Here is a 6,000-nt window from a genome sequence, read left to right as displayed (position 1 = left end):
TCCATGTCCTAGCTGTTGTAAACAGTGCTGCAATGAACACTGGGGTACATGTGTCTCTTTCAATTCTGGTTTCCTCAGTGTGTATGCCCAGCAATGGGATTGCTGGGTCATATGGCAGTTCTATTTCCAGTTTTTAAAGGAATCTTCACACTGTTCTCAATAGTGGCTGTACTAGTTTGTATTCCCACCAACAGCATAAGAGGGTTCCCTTTTCTCCACATCCTTTCCAAAATATATTGTTTATAGACATTTTGATGGCAGCCATTCTGAACTGCATGAGATAGTACCTCATTGTGGTTTTGATTTGCATTTCTCTGATAATGAGTGATGTTGAACATCTTTTCATGTGTTTGTTAGCCATCTGTTTGTCTTCTTTGGAGAAATGTCTGTTTAGTTCTTTAACCCACTTTTTTATTGGGTCATTTATTTTTCTGGTATGGAGCTGCATGAGCTCCTTGTATATTTTGGAGATTAATTCTTTGTCCGTTGTTTCATCTGTTATTATTTTCTCCCATTCTGTAGGCTGCCATTCTTTTCATCTTACTTATAGTTTCCTTCATTGTGCCAAAGCTTTTAAGTTTAATTAGGTCCCATTTGTTTATTTTTGTTTTTATTTCCATTACTCTGGGAGGTGGATCATGGAGGATCTTGCTGTGATTTATGGCTGAGTGTGTTCTGCCTATGTTTTCCTCTAAGAGTTTTATATTTTCTGCTCTTACATTTAGATCTTTAATCCATTTTGAGTTTACTTTTGTGTATGATGTTAGAAAGTGTTCTAGTTTCATTCTTTTACAAGTGGTTGACCAGTTTTCCCAGCACCACTTGTTAAAGAGATTATCTTTTCTCCATTGTATATTTTTTCCTTCTTTGTCAAAGATAAGGTGCCTATAGGTGCATGGATTTATCTCTGGGCTTTGTATTTTGTTCCATTGATCTATATTTCTGTCTTTGTGTCAGGGCCATACTGTCTTGATGACTGTAGCTTTGTAGTATAGTCTGAAATCAGGCAGGTTGATTCCTCCAGTTCCATTCTTCTTTCTCAAAATTACTTTTGCTATTCGAGGTATTTTGTATTTCCAAACAAATTGTGAAATTATTTGTTCTAGTTCTGTGAAAAATACTGTTGGTAGCTTGATAGGGATTGCATTGAATCTATAGATTGCTAGAGATTGCTACTCATTTTCACTATATTGATTCTTCCAATCCATGAACATGGTATATTTCTTCATCTAATTGTGTCATCTTTGATTTCTTTCATCAGTGATTTATTATTTTCTATATAGAGCTCTTTTGTTTCTTTAGGTAAATTTATTCCTATGCATTTTATTCTTTTCATTGCAAAGGTGAATGTGATTATTTCCTTAATTTCTCTTTCTGTTTTCTCATTGTTAGTGAATAGGAATGCAAGAGATTTCTGTGTATTAATTTTATATCCCACATCTTTACTATTTTCGTTGATTAGCTCTAGTAATTTTCTGGTGGTGTTTTTAGAGTTTTCTATGTAGAGGATCATGTCATCTGCAAACAGTGAGGGTTTTACTTCTTTTCCAGTCTGGATTCCTTTTATATCTTTTTCTTCTCTGATTGCTTTGTCTAGGAATTCGAAAACTATGTTGAATAGTAGTGGTGAGAGTGGGCACCCTTGTCTTGTTCCTGATTTTAAAGGAAATGCTTTCAATTTTTCACCATTAAGGATTATATTTGCTGTGGGTTTGTCCTATATCACTTTAATTATGTTGAGGTATGTTCCTTCTATGCCTGCTTTCTGGAGGGTTTTGATTGTAACTGGGTGTTGAATTTTCTCAAAGGCTTTCTCTGCATCTATTGAGATAATCATATGGTTTTTATCTTTCAGTTTGTTAATTTGTGCATCACATTGATTGATTTGCAAATATTGAAGAATCCTTGCATCCCTGGGACAAAGCACACTTGGTCATGATGTATGATCTTTTTAATATGTTGTTGGAGTCTTTGCTAGAATTTTGTTGAGGATTTTTGCATTTATGTTCATCAGTGATGTTAGCCTATAGTTTTCTTTTTTTGTGGCATCTTTTTCTGGTTTTGGTATTAGGGTGCTGGTGGCCTCACAGAATGAGTTGGGAGTTTACCTTCCTCTGCAATTTTTGGAAAGAGTTTGAGTAGGAAAGGTATTAGCTCTTCTCTGAATTTTTGGTAGAATTCACCTGTGAAGCCATCTGGTCCTGGGCATTTGTTTGTTGGAAGATTTTTTGTTATGGTTTCGATTTCTGTGCTTGTGATGTCTCTGTTAAGATTTTCTATTTCTTCCTGGTTCAGTTTTGGAAGGCTATACTTTTCTAAGAATTTGTCCATTTCTTCCAAGTTGTCCACTTTATTGGCATATAATTGCTCATAGCGGTCTCTTGTGATCTTTTTTGTTTCTGTGTTGTCTGTTGTAATTTCTCCATTTTCATTTCTAATTTTATTGATTCTTCTCCCTTTTTTTCTTGATGAGTCTGGCTAATGGTTGGCCTATTTTATTTATCTTCTCAAAGAACCAGCTTTTAGTTATGTTGATTTTTGCTATAGTCTCCTTCATTTATTTTTCATTTATTTCTGCTCTGATTTTTATGATTTATTTCCTTCTACTAACTTTAGGGTTCTTCTTCTGTTTCTAGTTGTTTTAGGTGTAAAGTTAAGTTGTTTATTTGTTGTTTCTCTTGATTCTTGAGGTAGGCTTGTGTTGCTATGAACTTCCCTCTTAGCACTGCTTTTACTGAATCCCATAGGTTTGGGGTTTTCATGTTTTCGTTTTCATTTGCTTCTATGCATATTTTCAGTGTGTCTGCCCTCTGATGCCCTCTTGCAACACCTATCTGTCTTACTTGGGTTTCTCTTACCTTGGACGTGGGCTATCTCTTCACAGCTGCTACTCCTTACCTTGGATAGGGTATCTCCTCACGCTGCCCCTCCTGACTTTGAACATGGAGTAGCTCCTCTAGGCCCTCCTGCACCCGTTCAGCCACCACTCCTTGGACGTGGGGTAGCTCCTCCCAGCTGCCGCCCCTGGCCTCGGGTTGGGGGTAGCTCCTCTCGACTGCTCCTGCACTGTCGCAGCCTGACACTCTCGGCCACCACCCCTGACCTCGGACGTGGGGTAGCTCCTTTCCACTGCCGCCCCTGACCTCGGACACGGGGTAGCTCCTCTTGGCCACCACCCCTGATCTCAGACGTGGGGTACAGCAACACGTGAACCGTGAACTTCCAGATGTTCAAGCTGGTTTTAGAAAAAGCAGAGGAACCAGAGATCAAATTGCAAACATGCGCTGGATCATCAAAAAAACAAGAGAGTTCCAGAAAAACATTTATTTCTGCTTTATTGACTATGCCAAAGCCTTTAACTGTGTGGATCACAATAAACTGTGGAAAATTCTGAGAGATGGGAATACCAGACCACCTGACCTGCCTCTTAAGAAACCTGTATGCAGGTCAGGAAGCAATAATTAGAACTGGACATGGAACAACAGACTGGTTCCAAATAGGAAAAGGAGTATGTCAAGGCTGCATATTGTCACCCTGCTTATTTAACTTCTATGCAGAGTACATCATGAGAAACGCTGGACTGGATGAAGCACAAGCTGGAATCAAGATTGCCATGAGAAATATCAATAACCTCAGATATGCAGATGACACCACCCTTATGGCAGAAAGGGAAGAGGAACTAAAAAGCCTCTTGATGAAAGTGAAAGTGGAGAGTGAAAAAGTTGGCTTAAAGCTCAACATTCAGAAAATGATCATGGCATCTGGTCCCATCACTTCATGGCAAATAGATGGGGAAACAGTGGAAACAGTGTCAGACTTTATCTTTTTGGTTTCCCAAATCACTGCAGATGGTGACTGCAGCCATGAAATTAAAAGACGCTTACTCCTTGGAAGGAAAGTTATGACCAACCTAGATAGCATATTCAAAAGCAGAGACATTACTTTGCCAACAAAGGCCCGTCTAGTCAAGGCTATGGTTTTTCCTGTGGTCATGTATGGATACGAGAGTTGGACTGTGAAGAAAGCTGAGCACCGAAGAATTGATGCTTTTGAACTATGGTGTTGGAGAAGACTCTTGAGAGTCCCTTGGACTGCAAGGAGATCCAACCAGTCCATTCTAAAGGAGATCAGTCCTGGGTGTTCTCTGGAAGGAATGATGCTAAAGCTGAAACTCCAGTACTTTGGCCACCTCATGTGAAGAGTTGACTCATTGGAAAAGACTCTGATGCTGGGAGGGATTGGGGGCAGGAGGAAAAGGGGATGACAGAGGATGAAATGGCTGGATGGCATCACCTACTTGATGGACGTGAGTTTGAGTGAACTCCGGGAGCTGGTGATGGACAGGAAGGCCTGGCGTGCTGTGATTCATGGGGTCACAAACAGTCAGACACAACTGAGCGACTGAACTGAACTGAACTGATGCATATTTTGGTTTCCTTTTTTATTTCTTCTGTGATCTGTTGGTTATTCAGAAGTGTGTGGCTTAGCCTCCATATGTTTGAATTTTTAATAGTTTTTTTTTTCCCGTAGTTGACATCTAATCTTACTTCATTGTGATCAGAAAAGATGCTTGAAATGATTCCGTTTTTTAAAATTTGCCAAGGCTAGATTTATGGCCCAGGTTGTAATCTATCCTGGAGAATGTTCCACGTGCACTTGAGAAAACGGTGAAATCCATTGTTTTGGAGTGAAATATCTATCAATTAGGCGTTGGTATCTATCAATTAGATATCAATTAGGTCTAACTGGTCCATTGCATCATTTAAAGCTTGTGTTTCCTTGCTAACTTTCTGCTTGGTTGCTCTAACCATAGGTGTGGGTGGGGTATTAAAGTCCCCCACTACTATTGTGTTACTGTTAATTTCCCCTTTCATACTTGCTAGCATTTGCATTATGTGTTGAAGTGCTCCTGTGTTGGGTGCATATATATTTACAATTGTTATATCTTCTTGGATTGGCCCTTTGATCATTATGTAATGTCCTTCTTTGTCTCTTAGCATGGTCTTTATTTCAAAGTCTATTTTATCTGATATGAGTATTGCTACTCCTGCTTTCTTTTGGTCTCCATTTGTATGAAATATCTTTTTCCAGCCCTTCACTTTCAGTCTGTATGTATTCCTAGGTTTGAGGTGGGTTTCTTGTAGACAGCATAAATAGGGCTCTTGTTTTTGTATCCATTCAGCCAGTCTTTGTCTTTTGGTTGGAGCACTTAGTCCATTTACATTTAAGGTAATCATTGATAAGTATGATACCATTACCATTTATTTTGTTGTTTAGGGTTCATTTTTAAAAACCTTGTCTGTGTTTCCTTTCTAGAGAAGATCCTTTAGCATTTGTTGAAGAGCTGGTTTGGTGGTGATGAATTCTCTCAGCTTTTGCTTGTCTGTAGAGCTTTTGATTTCTCCATATCTGAATGAGATCCTTGCTGGTTAGAGTAATCTTGGTTATAGGTTTTTCTCTTTCATCACTTTAAATATGTCCTGCCATTCCCTTCTGGCCTGAAGAGTTGCTATTGAAAGATCAGCTGTTATCCTTATGGGGATCTTCTTGTGTGTTATTTGTTGCTTTTCCCTTCCTGCTTTTAATATTTGTTCTTTGTGTTTGATTTTTGTTAGTTTCATTAATATGTGTCTTGGGCGTTTTGCCTTGGGTTTACCCTGTTTGGGACTCTCTGGGTTTCTTGGACTTGGGTGGCTATTTTCTTCCCATTTTAGGGAAGTTTTTTACTATTATCTCCTTAAGTATTTTCTCATACCCCTTCTTTTTGTCTTCTTCTTCTGGAACACCTATGATTCGAATGTTGGGGCATGTAACATTGTCCCAGAGGTCTCTAAGGCTGTCCTTATTTCTTTTAATTCATTTTCTTTTTTCTTGTCTGCTTCATTTATTTCCACCATTCTATCTTCCACCTCATTTATCCTTTCTTCTGCCTCAGTTATTCTATTGTTGGTTCCTTCCAGAGTGCTTTTGATCTCAGTTATTGCATTGTTCAATATTGAT

Source organism: Bubalus bubalis, chromosome 4, assembly GCF_019923935.1.
Source record: "Bubalus bubalis isolate 160015118507 breed Murrah chromosome 4, NDDB_SH_1, whole genome shotgun sequence".
Lineage (NCBI taxonomy): Eukaryota > Metazoa > Chordata > Mammalia > Artiodactyla > Bovidae > Bubalus > Bubalus bubalis.
This window is presented reverse-complemented; position numbering follows the sequence as displayed.